The sequence below is a fragment of the Lissotriton helveticus genome, chromosome 12 (assembly GCF_964261635.1).
Source record: "Lissotriton helveticus chromosome 12, aLisHel1.1, whole genome shotgun sequence".
Lineage (NCBI taxonomy): Eukaryota > Metazoa > Chordata > Amphibia > Caudata > Salamandridae > Lissotriton > Lissotriton helveticus.
Genome location: NC_136073.1, coordinates 132,630,617 through 132,647,618, shown reverse-complemented (window position 1 = coordinate 132,647,618; position 17,002 = coordinate 132,630,617). Strand labels below are relative to the sequence as shown.

The following is a 17,002-nucleotide window of genomic DNA, read 5'->3' as shown; positions in this document are numbered from 1 at the left end:
TTTTTAAAAATAATGTTTTTTTCAGCAGGCACATTCTCTCCTAAAAACAAAAATAAGGCTACATCTTATAATCATGTGTGTTTAAATAATTTGTCGTTAGATCGTTTAAATATTTTAAAGGATCTGTTTTTAATAGACATTTTACAAAAACAACTGGTACATTTGGTAATTCTGTAAAAGAAAAACCCAACTGCCGTGACATTGCCAACCACAATGCCGTGACGCAGATTCAAACCGAGGTTGCTGCAGCCACAACGCAGAGTACTAACCACTATACGATCACGGCGAGCTACTTGGGCTCAATAGCATACAGTGACATGGAGAATTTATAATTCGGAACACTCAGGGAACTCCTGTGATAGGCTGAATGTGTTCATTGCTTCCTCATTCCTTATACAAAGGCTTTGTCTCCTCAGTGGTTGATAGGCTGAAACTGTTTCCTGGCCGCCTGCTTGTGAACTGCCAGGAGTCAAAGATCACACATACACTTGTGGGCCTGTGATGGGACACCAATGCAGAGAAACACACCTGGCGCAGATCTTCTATTCTGTCTATTAGACCTGCATCTCCCCTGTACCTCCTCAAGCCATCTGTATGTGAAGCAAGAAAAAGTTAAGGAGCGGTCCATCTACACTTTTATAGGGAGGATGCTGCCGTGAGCTCCTCCCAGCTAATCACACAAACAGCAGTAAAGCAAGATAACTACACAGTTAGGGGGGACTGCATGGTTAGGTTTTTGAGGAATTATTGAAACTGACCTCAGTGACCCATGATCAGAGCTGTGGCTAATGACTGCGTGCCTAATTATGATGAAGCAAGCACCATGGCTCGTAGGGGCCCCACAACACTCTTTTCTTAGCTCATTGAATTAAAGTATAAACCTCTGCCATGTATGAGTGGTAAAGGCGTGTTAATTTGGTTGCTTTTCCAATTCACGTCTGACAACAAGATGAAGGAACATTGGGGCATCAGAAGCTTTGGAAAGTAGCCACCAACCTCAGAGAAAGAGTGAAAGAGGGAAAAGGCAGTATGAGGTGTGGAGAAAACAGCAGCCGGTACAAGGAGCTCAAATGAGATTAATGGCGCCTAAATAGAGCACATAAAGGAACAGTTACAAATCTAAGAAAAGGGAAAGAAAGACTAGGAAAAAAAAACGGAAAGAGCCTGTAGATAAATTTCTCTTCCTGGGACAGCAGGCTAAGAGAAATTACACAGGGAGCAGTTAAGCTTGTAACACGGGGAGAATAGAAAAGAAAATGCAGTTTTATGAAGTGTGTTTGCCTAATCCAGCAAGCACTTTTGTTTTATTTTTCTATTTGCTTCTTTTATTGGTAAAGTAAGTTTCAAGTGCATGAATGGTATGACTGAGAGAGCCAGGGTATAATAATTTGAAGTGTTTGCACCAGCGCTAATGTAGGACGAGAATTATAGCAAAGATATGAAAGGGGTAGCGATAAAAAATATGTGAAAGGGCAATAGTGACACCAAAATAAGCCACCTATTTATAAAACTGACATGGAAGAAATTCTAAAGGTTAACTTCTGAAATTGTAGCCGATGTTAAAAATGTTCTTGTTGTTGGCAGGCTTCGAACCTGCGCGGGGAGACCCCAATGGATTTCTAGTCCATCACCTTAACCACTAGGCCACAACAACTGACTGTAAGTTTTGTGCAAATAATCTGTATGAAAGTTTTCAAGGTGTCCCACAGCAAATTCCTGGTATTCTGCAATGCACTTTTTAAAAATAATGTTTTTTTCAGCAGGCACATTCTCTCCTAAAAACAAAAATTGCATGAGTATATCTCTAGTTTGGAAAAGGATAGGCTTTCATGCATACTCTCATGTGGCACTCAAGTTTTTGGGACCCTATTGCACTCTGTTTTCGTGCTGCTTTTAGTCTATGGCCCATATTACAGAAGTCTACCATCTTTGAGTATTTGAGGCTCCTTTGTAAGTGCATTATCTTTTTTACTTGAAGAGCTATATAATAAAGGGGTCAGGGAAAGATTGCATTTATGGAACATAAAAGAAGGCACACTTGTCTCACCAAATGCCGTAGAGAAACCTGATGTTTTACTCATGTTATCCTTAGTTTGTTTTTGTTAGACCTTGCATTCTTAAGGTGGCCTCAACCCTACCTTATTGCTTTTCACCTACTCATTTTGCTGTATCTTTTTGTTGGCCTTAGGACTCTGATCACTTCATCGCTACTAATCAGTGCTGAAGTGCACGTGCTTCTTCCCTAATCATGTGTGTAATTGGAGTATACCTGACTGACAGATTTAATTGACTTGAAAGCCCCTTGTAAAGTGGTATACCATATACCCAGGGACTGATTGTGCCGCCCAAAGAAGTAGCATTTCAAACCTGTCTCAAGCCTGCTACTGCAGTGCCTGTGCTGCAGTGTACTGCCACTTCGACTTGCCATTTAAAACTACTTGCCAAGCCTTAAACTCCAATTTTATTACATATAATTAACCCCTAAGGTAGGCCCTAGGTAGTCCTAGGGGCATCATGCTATGTAAGTAAAAGGTAAGACATGTACTGTGGTAGTTTGCATGTCCTGGTAGTACCAAACAGTCTATTACAATTTTCACTACAGTGAGGTCTACCCCTCTCATAGGTTAGCATTGGGTATTCCCTTATACTTTTTGGGGGTTAATTCCATATCAGAGAGGAGACGCTATATTTATTTATTGATAAATCCTATTTACTGGTGAGGTTGGATTTAACTTTACTATTTTATAAATGCCATTTTTAGAGAGTGAGCATTTCTCTGCACTTACTGCTCTATTTGCCTGAAACCCTGTCTCCAATTGACGTCTGGATTGGGCTGCGAGACAGCTACATTTGTGCATTCCCTCTAGACAGCCGCAACACAGGTCACTCAACTGCAACTGCATTCTGAATGGCATTGGGGAGAGCTCCATTTCCCCCCACCGCAAATAGGTTCAAGAACGATAATTTATGTCAGTAGGTACAATATAGCTACATCTTATAATCATGTGTGTTTAAATAATTTGTCGTTAGATCGTTTAAATATTTTAAAGGATCTGTTTTTAATAGACATTTTACAAAAACAACTGGTACATTTGGTAATTCTATAAAAGAAAAACCCAACTCCCGTGACATTGCCAACCACAATGCCGTTACTCGGATTCGAGCCGAGGTTGCTGCGGCCAGAACGCAGAGTACTAACCACTATACGATCACAGCAAGCTACTTGGGCTCAATAACATACAGTGACATGGAGAATTTATAATTCGGAACACTCAGGGAACTCCTGTGATAGGCTGAATGTGTTCATTGCTTCCTCATTCCTTATACAAAGGCTTTGTCTCCTCAGTGGTTGATAGGCTGAAACCGTTTCCTGGCCGCCTGCTTGTGAACTGCCAGGAGTCAAAGATCACACATACACTTGTGGGCCTGTGATGGGACACCAATGCAGAGAAACACACCTGGCGCAGATCTTCTATTCTGTCTAGTAGACCTGCATCTCCCCTGTACCTCCTCAAGCCATCTGTATGTGAAGCAAGAAAGAGTTAAGGAGCGGTCCATCTACACTTTTATAGGGAGGATGCTGCCGTGAGCTCCTCCCAGCTAATCACACAAACAGCAGTAAAGCAAGATAACTACACAGTTAGGGGGGACTGCATGGTTAGGTTTTTGAGGAATTATTGAAACTGACCTCAGTGACTCATGATCAGAGCTGTGGCTAATGACTGCGTGCCTAATTATGATGAAGCAAGCACCATGGCTCGTAGGGGCCCCACAACACGCTTTTCTTAGGTCATTGAATTAAAGTATAAACCTCTGCCATGTATGAGTGGTAAAGGCTTGTTAATTTGGTTGCTTTTCCAATTCACGTCTGACAACAAGATGAAGGAACATTGGGGCATCAGAAGCTTTGGAAAGTAGCCACCAACCTCAGAGAAAAAGAGAAAGAGGGAAAAGGCAGTATGAGGTGTGGAGAAAACAGCAGCAGGTTCAAGGAGCTCAAATGAGATTAATGGCGCCTAAATAGAGCAGGTAAAGGAACAGTTACAAATCTAAGAAAAGGGAAAGTAAGACTAGGAAAAAAACACGGAAAGAGCCTGTAGATAAAATTCTCTTCCTGGGACAGCAGGCTAAGAGAAATTAAACAGGGAGCAGTTAAGCTTGTAACACGGGGAGAATAGAAAAGAAAATGCAGTTTTATGAAGTGTGTTTGCCTAATCCAGCAAGCACTTTTGTTTTATTTTTCTATTTGCTTCTTTTACTGGTAAAGTAAGTTTCAAGTGCATGAATGGTATGACTGAGAGAGCCAGGGTATAATAATTAGAAGTGTTTGCACCAGCGCTAATGTAGGATGAGAGTTATAGCAAAGATATGAAAGGGGTAGCGATAATAAATATGTGAAAGGGCAATAGTGACACCAAAATAAGCCACCTATTTATAAAACTGACATGGAAGAAATTCTAAAGGTTAACTTCTGAAATTGTAGCCGATGTTAAAAAGTTTCTCGTTGTTGGCAGGATTCGGACCTGCGCGGGGGGACCCCAATGGATTTCTAGTCCTTCTCCTTAACCACTCGGCCACAACAACTGACTGTAAGTTTTGTGCAAATAATCTGTATGAAAGTTTTCAAGGTGTCCCACAGCAAATTCCTGATATTCTGCAATGCACTTTTTAAAAATAATGTTTTTTTCAGCAGGCACGTTCTCTCCTAAAAACAAAAATAAGGCTACATCTTATAATCATGTGTGTTTAAATAATTTGTCGTTAGATTGTTTAAATATTTTAAAGGATCTGTTTTTAATAGACATTTTACAAAAACAACTGGTACATTTGGTAATTCTGTAAAAGAAAAACCCAACTGCCGTGACATTGCCAACCAAAATGCCGTTGTGATGTATTCCTATAGGTTCTGTATCGATCCCCCTATTCCTGACCCTATTCTGGTTAACAAGTTAACTAGCAGCCATCCCATGAGGCAGAAAACCCCCATGATGCAGGAACCGTTATCTGATTAAGCCACACTACGGCACAGGAACGTGTTATCTGATTAGGTCATAACGCTTGCCATCTAATTAGACAAGCGATATTCCTCCAGCCCCTGATAAGGCATACGGAGTTCTCAAAACAAATCAAACCTATGACAGACCTGGGAAAAACCCTGCGGCCATTGTTTTGATTTCACCGAGAACTTCAGCAAAAGAATGTGCTAACGACCAGGTCGTATGACATCCTTATTGACGTATCTATGTCCATCCTTACGTCAATCTCGGCACCTTAAAGGTATAAATATTACCGATATTGCGCTATGCAAACACACGCGGTGGTGACGAGATCGGAGCAGCCAGACTTGCCGAAGCCCAGAGCAGAGCAGACCCCGCTGGCGCAGCCCCGCCTTCCTGACGCGCTGAGAACAAGAAGCTGCCTTTTCTCCTGCCGAGAAATCCAGCTCCGGCGCTTCCGGGTAGCCCTCGCAGGCAGCCTGGAATATCGAGACCAGAGACGAGAGATACCATCCCTCATTCATCCTAGATTCCAGGTACAGAACTGAATAACCCCTTGCAGAGAATTCTTTAGTCAGTCACTTGGCAAAACAAACTTAACTTAAACTGTAACTTTCTATCCCCGCCCACGTATTAGGCTTAGGTCAGGTACACGGGGTAGGCGTAGTTAGAAACACCAGTTGAGTACGATTAGTCAAATGTATACGTGTATGTATTCATTTTATTAATTTTAAACCTTCATATGGCTTAGAAACCATATCAATGTTTTTACAGTATTATTTTATACTTCTGCTTTTAATGTATGCACTTTACTTAACCATAAGTATTGCAATAATATCGATCCATTTCTCTTGTATGACAGAAGAGACTGATCAATAAATAACATCTTTTATTAAACACGCCCGTCTCTTCCTTTTCTCTACAATCTGGTGAGACTAAGAATGCACGTACTGACTGAGTAAAATAAGTCGTCTTTTGTTTTCACACGACTCTAGAGATACACTCTTGATTAGGGGAGAGCAAAGTTGTCATGTTCTATGGTTGTCAGAAACTAAATCCCTTCTTGTCTATCCAGGGAGGTTCAACTCCTCCTTGCCTATTCGAGAAAGTTTCTAGTGAACTCTGAGCTAGCTGGCAAACCCCAAACTTTAAGTCTAATAACGACAGTAGTAGACCTAGTTAACGTCTGGTCTAGGCCTATACTATTGAAGGTATTATTCCAATGCGCAGAGCCTATTGGGATAATAGGAACTACACTACATGGCGCCCAACGTATTTGGAAGGGTGATAAAACTAACGTAAGACATTTAGAGTAACTCAGTCGTGCTTTTTCACTCAGACCCCTTTTTTCCCATAATACTCCAAAGACGTCTGGAGTGGGTGAAAGGTAATATCCGCCAAACCTCGCAGGAGGAAACTCCTATGTATGGTACTTGGTTTAGTCAACGTTGAAGGATACACTGTTCCAAAATATTGTGCATCTAATCTTTGTTTCCATAAGAAACCTGATCTGCAAACAAAAGTAATAACCTTCCTGTCGGTAAAATGGTAGACAGTGATGAAGAAAGAGAGACAGCTAGATTAGCAGCTGAAATAGTAGCAGCTGATAATACTATGCAAGAAACAGACCCGGATATAATACTCATCCCGGTCATCAAAAGGAGATCTATAACCTTAAAACTTATAGAAAATGGACTGACACCTAGAGGTGGCACAGTCATATTCGTAATAGAGGCAAACGAATATCGGCAGACAGAGGTATACTATTCATGGATACATTTTCCAGCAGCAAATGCTGTAACAAAGTACTTCCACTATTACAAAACAGAGGAACCTCCTAATGAGTACACTCCTTTCGAGGAGGTGGAAGTACCACTTAAATTTCAAGAGCACCTGCTCTTATTTAATGGCGCCCTAAAACATAATAATCACATCACCAGGCTCGGTCCCTTAGGTAGACCAGGAGCAAGGTGGCCGGTCCTAGCCGGATACACACCACATCCAGACATCGAAAGAATGCCTGCACCAGAGCTTTTAACACAGCTAAAACAATTAATAAAAGTACATAGACAATTAGTCCAATATGTGATGCGGACTTCAACAATTCAACCAGCAATTAAAATTCCACAGCTGACCCCTCACCAGGGGAACACAAATAAAATTACACCACAGAACATACAATCCTGCCTAGGTAAAGTACCAGCTAAACGGGAACAAATACCATTCTGGTTAGCACAAAAAATCACCCAAATAGAGGCGGTGTTTCCAGACACCACCCCGTTAGAAAAACACAGGATTCTGACTATCTGTCTTCCAATGGGAATCGCACCACACGTGGAGGACTGTGACACTTGGGGTACAGTCTTTGCTTCCATCTACACAAAAACGCACGGTGTTCCATCCATTTCGGTAATACCAGATGTGCTAAAACAAATTCAAGACGAATACGGTCCAGAACCAGCTTTAACTCTTGGTATGAAATTACTAAAAGACTTCAAGCAGGTCTCGGCTATATTATTAGCCAACATGAAGGGAGAAGCAGCAAACGTGGCGATCCGCCAGAGGTTAAAGGAGTCAGATATAGCAGACCAACCAGCTGAAATTGCCAGAATTATAGAAAAATCCTATGAGGAACTAGGTAGAGATAGTTTAGGTGGAATACCAGTAAAACCACAACTGATTGAAAGTCCTGAAAAAATATTTTTTAACAATAATTCAACATCACAAAAAAAGAGCTGGGATGGAAACAAACAATCCAATCCTAAAGAAAAGAAATTCCAGTCCAGAGGAAGGTCTCCTAGGCGGAGAGAAAAATCTCCGAACCAAAGACACAGGTCACCCCAAAGTGACCCCTCTGGGAAAAGATATAACCTTAGAAATAGGGATAATATAAAGAAGCCTGATAGATATCAAGACATTGATACACGTCCCTCTCAATCTTTTCAGACTTCCTCGCGGAAATCGGAAAGAAGAGGACGATCAGAACAAAGAGAAGAGCACGCCAAGTCCAAAGACAAGGAACCTGCTCATCTAAAAAAGAAATTACAATTTCCAAAAAAGAAGGTAGCCAGTATTAAAGTAGTTAACAATGCCGAGAATACTGAGGACACAACTGAAAAACGGAGAATGGGCTCAGACAATGCTAGACAGCGCAGCAGAAGTGAGCATAGCTCGCAAAGTCCTTATGAATCATCTGGAGACAGTGGACACAAATGAATATCTTCAAGTGGAAACTGCAGACACCAGAGTTAGAAAACCTCACAAAATATATGAAATAACATTACGTATAGAAGGGGATAAGACTAGAAAAATAAGGGGACTATTTTGGGATAATCTCTCCAAGGGCTATGACATCCTTCTAGCTGAAAAAGACTGGCCACCAGAGTTTGTCAGGGAGTGCCCTCATGGCGAAGAAATAATTATGCCTGCCTTCTCAAATCATATCCCAATTCATAAAAAATATACACTTGCCAGAAAGTGGGCAGTAGCTCTAGCTCCTGCTTTATATAAAAATCATGTAGGATGGGATGAGGACTCTCCTCCTCACAAAATCCAGTTAAAATCACAACCTACTGCACAAAGACAGTACCCAATTAAGCAAGAAGCTAAAAAACAGGTAAAAGAAATTCTAGATCAATTAAAATACCAGGGGGTGATTGAAACTTGCACCTCACAAATGAACAACCCTTTGTTTCCAGTCTCCAAACCAGACAATTCATATCGTCTAGTTTTGGATTACCGACACCTTAACTCATGTTGCAAAACTTTTGCAGTGCAAAACTCGCATAGTGCTGCACTAATGAATAACATAGTGCGCAAAAAATACAAAACAACATTAGACATCTCTAATGGATTCTTTTGTCAAAACATAGCACCAGAGAGCAGATATTTGTCTGCGTTCTCAATAAATGGCACTCAAAAACAATTCTGCCGGTTAGCCCAGGGGTACAAGAATAGCCCAGGGGTATTCTCAGCAAGAGTAACAGAATTACTACAAACATATGATGACGAAGCATTATCGTATGTCGACGACATATACTTAACAGATGATGACTTGGATACTCACTTGAAGAGAGTGAACACCATAATACTTGGGTTCGCAGCAGAGGGTTACAAATTCAACTTTAAAAAATCCAGAATTGCCCATCTAACAGTCCTGTTCTTAGGATATGAATTATCAAGTGAAGGCAAAAGCCTGGCTGACAATTTCCTAGAGAAATGTGCCGTACTCCAAGCACCTAGAACACTAAAAAACCTACAGTCAATTCTAGGCTTCCTAAATTTCGGAAGAACATACATTGCAAATTACGCAGAAAGGGTCAAACCCCTTTATGATCTAATAAAACCAGATTTTAAAAGAACCAATTGGACTCAAATACACACAGAAATTTTGAGATCCTTACAAACAGACATGTTAATTAAAACAAAATTAGATACACGTGATAACACACGCAATCTTGTGATTCGAGTCATCCCAGGAAGATGCGGATTCACATACCTGACCTCTAATGAGGGAGAAAAGGTACCGATTGCATTCAAATCACACTTGTACACAGAAGCTGAAAAGAAGTTCAGCATTAAAGAAAAAATTGTTCATGCAGTTCAAACCGCAATAGCTACAGAAAAAGATCGAGCTGACGGTAGACGTATCACAGTCAGAACAGCAGAATCAGCCTTTGAGGCATTAACAACACCGTGTAATTTACCAACAACAACATTGAATCCAGAATGGATACAATGGGTGAATTCAATTACAACGGACAAAGTATACTACTACTTTGATCCAGAACTAGAGGAACTAAAAAATCTAGAATATGAAAGAACATTCCCTCTGCCAATCGACATTCTGCCCTTACGACAATACGCTTGTGTAATCTATACAGACGGACATGCTCAACCCTCCGTTTGGGGAGAACAAGCATACAACCCCACATGTGAGATTACAAAAGAAGTGTGGCGCGGAGGTAAACTAAGACCTCTATTAACAAAAACACACTCAGTAGAAACTAATTCAGAACAACAGACTGAAATAATAGCATTGAAAATGGCGCTAGATAATGCGGATCGCAAATTCCCGACACTTATAGTGTCCGATTCATATTACTGCGTCAAATCATATAACAACGATTTGCAGACATGGATTCAAAACGGTTACAAAGATGACACAGGTGCAACAATAAAGCAAAAACTGCTTTGGGAACAAATAGCTCTTTTACAAAAAGAACTACCAAAGACTCACGTGACACACTCACTGAGTCATCAGCGTGATGGCGTTCACGTTGCAGGGAATTCATTGGCTGAGACAGCCACAGCGGTAGCAACTAAATCGGCTTCCGTAGCTAGAAAAAAGCGTACAGTGAAGTATATTGACGGTGAAACAGTGCTGGCGGTGAAAACGTCATCAAAAGGCGACTGCTCAGCGCTACCGATCAACTATCCACTCAATTATACATACATAATCGATGCAAACTCCGTCCCTTTTGCTCGAATCCCTGGAGTGGGAGATAGAGTGATTCCAAACATGGACAGGAGAAACTTGTTAATAGCAGACGCGCATATGGGCGAGGGTCTAAGACACCTCAAACTAAAAGATTCTCTGGAAGAATTACAATCAAGGTACTGGTGGCCAGGCATGAGCCTGCATCATACCATTTTTGTAAAGAACTGCCCAAACTGTAACAGAAATCGCAGTGGTGAGAGAAACGGTGTAATACCGTGTCGTTTCACTCCAGAAAAGATCAACAGTAAAAAGCAAAGCGTCCGATTAACATATACAGGCTAGTTTCCACTTATAATGTAGATCACCAGCACTCGGCTGACGTCTGGACTGTTATACAAAGATTTGCGAGTCTAAATGGCATATACGCTAAGAGCATGCTACGTTTGACCATTGTTTTCACTCTAGCCCTCCAGCGTGAGGGGAAACATGGCCAAATGAGCATAGCACAGCGGGACTCTTCTCACTTCCTTCCTGAGGGATACGGGATGGTGTAAAGAAAAAACCAAGGCATAAAGCTATCTATAACAGAAAGGATATTAGGTTCGGGAGCTGGGTGGGTCAAACATCTAATAAGTGTCCAACGTAGTCTAAATAACCTGCCAAGAAATTCTCTGAAGGGATTCAGTCCGTACGAATTATTATTTGGAACTAGGATATTAGTCTTAGACCTCGACAGTCAGACTTCAGTGGTGAAGGAAAAAAGCTTTGATATCAAAGATCGTTTGGCTATTTTGTAAGCATGGGCGTAAAATCCGCTCCGCTCGCGGATTTTTCGGATTTTCGGCAAATTCGCAATCCGCGAACGCTCGCGAATTTGTCGAAAATCCGTGAATCCGCTCGCGGCGGATTTTTTGCTTGGTTGCGGCGCGCGGCGTGGTGCACGGCGTTCACTTTCCGTCATTTAGCGTTTGCCGAGTTGTTTTTCTCTATCATATTTTGAGAGTGCTGCGCCATTTTGGATCTTGCTGCGTGTTCCCGCGGGAGTTTGGCTCCCGCGAATACGTAATCGCGGCTTGCCACCTTGCACAGCACATCTCGCGAGAGTTCGCAATTGCGAACACGTAGTTGCGGCGGAAAGGAACAATCTCGCACTTGCGAAGTAGAGATTTTGCAATTTCGCACAAGAAAATCACCAGCAAACAGGATAAACCTTCAGAAAATGATGATTTTTATCAGAATCACTCCTCAGGTTGACATTTGCATGGCCTTTCTTTTTGCAAGGAGTCCATTTGGGGGGGGGGGAGGAAGGAAGTGCCCCACAGTCTCCAACTTCCTGTTCCTGTCCAGCAGGCTCCTCCCAGTGCTTTGTCCATCTCCTGGTCACTTTCATTTGGATCTGGAGCTGGAAGGATTACTTTTTGTGGGTGCTGCTGGATATTTGGATTTGAGGCCTTTTTGACTGTCTTTGGATCACTTTTGGATTAGAAATCAACTTTCACAAGTAAGTTTGTTTGGGGCATTACAGTTGCTGCAAGTACAATTTTGGAACTTTTTCAGAAAATTAAATAAATTATATTGTGGGTAGCCACAGTATCCAGTAGGACCAGGGTTGGTTATGGGTGCATGATACAACTGTTTTGTTGAATTTAAACACCATTGAGGCCATGGATGGGCTGGGATTGTGCTGATTTTTGTCGTTTTTTTGGGCCTGCTGGTGGGGCCCTTTGCCCAGGGGTGGTGAGTGTTGCATGGGCCTAGTCTTTCTGTGGGGTGTCTTCTTGAATTTAAACATAATTGAGGCCATGGATGGGCTGGGATTGTGCTTATTTTATTGTTTTTTGTCGTTTTTGGGGGGCTGCTGGTGTGGCCTTTTGCTTGCCCAGGGGTGGTGGTGGTGCATGGACTGAGTGTGCCTGTGGTGTGGTCTCACTCTCTTTGATGTAAACATCATGGATGGCATTGGATTGTGGTGATTTCTGGCTGTTTTTCTGTTTTTTGGGGGTGTACTGTTGATGTGGACTGGCCATGTGGGTGGTGGTGGTGGCCATCTTGAGTGCTGGCTGGTACAGGCAACATGTGCTTGGGGTATAAGGGGGCCATTTTGAGGAGAGGCAGTGTCTGAGGCCTGCACTTATTTTGCCTACTTTTCATCCCTTATGCCCAGGGGTAGTGAGTGTTGCATGGGCCTAGTGTTCCTGAGGGGTGTCTTCTTGAATTTAAACTCTATTGAGGCCATGGATGGGCTGGGATTGTGCAGATTTTATTGTTTTTTGTCGTTTTTTTGGGCCTGCTGGTGTGGCCCTTTGCCCAGGGGTGGTGAGTGTTGCATGGGCCTAGTCTTTCTGTGGGGTGTCTTCTTGAATTTAAACATAATTGAGGCCATGGATGGGCTGGGATTGTGCTTATTTTATTGTTTTCTGTCGTTTTTGGGGGGATGCTGGTGTGGCCTTTTGCTTGCCATGGGGTGGTGGTGGTGCATGGACTGAGTGTGCCTGTGGTGTGGTCTCACTCTCTTTGATGTAAACATCATGGATGGCATTGGATTGTGATGATTTCTGGCTGTTTTTCTGTTTTTTGGGGGTGTACTGTTGATGTGGACTGGCCATGTGGGTGGTGGTGGTGGCCATCTTGAGTGCTGGCTGGTACAGGCAACATGTGCTTGGGGTGTAAGGGGGCCATTTTGAGGAGAGGCAGTGTCTGAGGCCTGCACTTATTTTGCCTACTTTTCATCCCTTATGCCCAGGGGTAGTGAGTGTTGCATGGGCCTGGTGTTTCTGAGGGGTGTCTTCTTGAATTTAAACACCATTGAGGCCATGGATGGGCTGGGATTGTGCAGATTTTATTGTTTTTTGTCGTTTTTTTGGGCCTGCTGGTGTGGCCCTTTGCCCAGGGGTGGTGAGTGTTGCATGGGCCTAGTCTTTCTGTGGGGTGTCTTCTTGAATTTAAACATAATTGAGGCCATGGATGGGCTGGGATTGTGCTTATTTTATTGTTTTCTGTCGTTTTTGGGGGGCTGCTGGTGTGGCCTTTTGCTTGCCCAGGGGTGGTGGTGGTGCATGGACTGAGTGTGCCTGTGGTGTGGTCTCACTCTCTTTGATGTAAACATCATGGATGGCATTGAATTGTGGTGATTTCTGGCTGTTTTTCTGTTTTTTGGGGGTGTACTGTTGATGTGGACTGGCCATGTGGGTGGTGGTGGTGGCCATCTTGAGTGCTGGCTGGTATAGGCAACATGTGCTTGGGGTGTAAGGGGGCCATTTTGAGGAGAGGCAGTGTCTGAGGCCTGCACTTATTTTGCCTACTTTTCATCCCTTATGCCCAGGGGTAGTGAGTGTTGCATGGGCCTAGTGTTTCTGAGGGGTGTCTTCTTGAATTTAAACATAATTGAGGCCATGGATGGGCTGGGATTGTGCTTATTTTATTGTTTTTTGTCGTTTTTGGGGGGCTGCTGGTGTGGCCTTTTGCTTGCCCAGGGGTGGTGGTGGTGCATGGACTGAGTGTGCCTGTGGTGTGGTCTCACTCTCTTTGATGTAAACATCATGGATGGCATTGGATTGTGGTGATTTCTGGCTGTTTTTCTGTTTTTTGGGGGTGTACTGTTGATGTGGACTGGCCATGTGGGTGGTGGTGGTGGCCATCTTGAGTGCTGGCTGGTACAAGCAACATGTGCTTGGGGTGTAAGGGGGCCATTTTGAGGAGAGACAGTGTCTGAGGCCTGCACTTATTTTGCCTACTTTTCATCCATTATGCCCAGGGGTAGTGAGTGTTGCATACTTGCATGTCCCTAGTCTTTCTGTGGGGTGTCTTCAATGTAAACATCATGGATGGCATGGGATTGTGCTCATTTTTCTGTGTTTTGTCGATTTTTTGGGGTGTATAACTGAACTGATGTTCCTCTGTCTTCCATTGCTTTTAGGTGCACAAGAAGACTCAAGAGAACCACCAGTGCCAGGAAGAAGTCCTGCAGCGGTGTGTGCAGCATAACGTCACGCGACGTCACGTCTGGACACAGAACCCTCTGCAACTCGTGCAACTGCTGCCTGCTGACCTGCTCTGAAGAAGATGGCCCCAAAAAAAGTAACCCGTAGCTCCTCTAGCAAGAAAGGTGCCAGTAAGGAGCAGAAGAAGCAAGTTACCAAGGACACTGGTGTGCCGCCCGCCCCTTTTTTTGGGAGTAAAAAAAAAAGTATGCCTGCAGCAGCAGCAGCGGGATCTGCTGGGGACCAAGCTGGCAGCAGCACCCCCGCTCCATTGGGCTCAGTGCCACCACCACCACCACGCCAACTTAAGTCCAAGCCCTTGAGTGCTGCAGAGGCAGCCAGTATAGTTCTTCAATCACCATCGACCAGTGATGTTGGCTCATCGCAAGAAAGCAGCAGCAATGTCCCTCAATCAACACAGGTTGTTGCAGCTCATCTGATGAGTGTTGAACAACCACAGCCGCAACAACAATCACATGTGCAAGTACAAGCCCAAGTACATGTGGAAGGAGAGGCAGCGCAAGGAGATGTGCAAGCAGAGGTGCATGGAGGGTCACAACAAGTGCCCACAATAGTTGTTCCTCCCGAAGTAGGGGCACATCAGGAAATCGACAATCAAGGCGAGGTATCATTTGAGGAAGCCACTCCTCCTGATGATCCTTCATTGTCTTCCACACCCCTAGCAAGGAAGAGATCAAGGGTGGTGTCTACATCCTCTTCAAGCACACCTCCTTCTGATGATACGGATCAAACTTGGGAACCAGCACCACAGCCGTCTGAGAGTGAGGCACACCATGATCCAACACAGGTAGTTAAGCGTAAAAGGAAGCTCGTCCAAAGTCTCAGAGTTATGGAGTGTGATGAGTCTCAACAAGAAGTGGCGGATACTGCTGCTGATGAAGACTCTGCCAACAACGACCCAGTCATCATAAAGGTCACTGCAGCCCCAGCGGGCATGCAGCAAACAGACATTTTGACCCTAGCCCGAAGAGCTGCTGAGCGTGATGATGATGATGATGTTGTCGATGAGGAGGCAGTGGAAACACCACAATCATTGGAGTTAAGTAGTACACCAACTCGTCCCGCTTCCATATTTCTTTCTGGCAAGAAGAGACCTCCGTCAACCTCGACCTTAATTAGTGGCGGTGAAAGTGCAAAACGTACAAAAGTTGGGCAATCCACATCCTCCACTTCATCTGGCATTAGCTTCATGACCACCACCACCAGTATCGCCGCCTCCTCCATGTCCCACAGACACTTCAAGTCCCCAGTTTGGGACTTCTTTACTGTTTGTCCAAAAAATCCAAAGTTTGCCATTTGTACCATTTGTAAGCAAGCAGTTAGTCGCGGTAAGCCAGGTACCAACTATGGTACCGGAGGCCAGAGAGGTCATCTTAGGAGACAGCACACTGTCAAATGGTTTGCGCACCTAGATGCAATCAAGAAAGGCCAAATTCAAGGAAACGTTGATGTTTCATCTGATGATGACGAGCAGGAAGAAGACGTGTCAAACACTTCCCTCACACCCAGTACCCCTGTCAGCAGCACACCCAATGTGAGGCACACTAAGAGTGTTGGAGTGAGTGAGACACCAACGCACAAAAGTTCACCAGCGAGCAAAATTGGGTCAACGAAGTCATTATCAGCCCGTAAATGCTTGGTCCAGGGCAACATTAGAACAATGCTTACTTCAGACGTGCCATATGAACGCAACCACCCACTGACGCGTCTGTATAACACTAAGCTGGCTAAAATGCTAGCTGTGGACCTTCTACCTTTTTCTTTTGTAGAAGCGGTAGGTTTTCTTGAATTAGTGGCAACGCTCTGCCCTAAATGGAAGGTTCCGAGCTGGTTCTATTTTGCCAGAGTTGTGGTTCCAGCACTACATGAAGATGTGCTGGAGGCGATTGGGGCAGCTTTGCAGAAGAGTGCTGTTCACACAATACATCTGACAACAGACATGTGGACCAGTGGCGCAGGCGCTGATTACATGTGCATCACTGCACACTGGGTCTCTTTTTCAGGTGTTATAGCAAAGCTAAACGCAGGTGTTGACCCGGACAAAGTTTTCAAAGCTGCTCGGAAACATGCAACACTAGCCATGTTTGGCTTGGAGAAAAGTCACACAGCAGAAAACCTTTTGGAAGAGTTTAACAAAAAGGTGTTGAAAATGCTATCCCCCCTAAAACTCAAGATTGGTTATGTTTCCACGGATAATGGCGCCAATGTAGGTAAGGCCATGTTGAAGGGTGACCATGTTAGAGTGCCGTGTTTGGCGCACTGTATCAACCTGGTAGTTCAAAAATTCTTGATGGATAAACAGAGTACAGCGTTCGAGGTAATGGCCACCTGCCGCAAAATGTGCAACCATTTCAGCCATTCTTTTAAGGCCCGGAAGCATCTGCGGAGACTGCTATTTATACGTGGAATGCCAGTGAAAGCACTCATCCAGGAGGTGGCAACACGTTGGAACTCAACCTTCTACATGCTTGAGCGTCTGTATGAGCAGTATACGGTACTCGATCACTATTTCTTCACAGAGGGTACATCTCAGAAGGAGGCCCTGCGGATGAGTGCGGCGCAAT

The 17,002-nt window shown here is 43.7% G+C and overlaps 1 non-coding gene across 1 annotated transcript; it reads right to left on the bottom strand.

Moving 5' to 3' along the window:
* Positions 1 to 1,572: 1,572 nt before the first annotated feature.
* On the bottom strand, positions 1,573 to 1,654 carry TRNAS-AGA (transfer RNA serine (anticodon AGA)). Its single transcript has one exon. It is a non-coding gene; the product is annotated as a tRNA-Ser (tRNA).
* Positions 1,655 to 17,002: the final 15,348 nt, after the last annotated feature.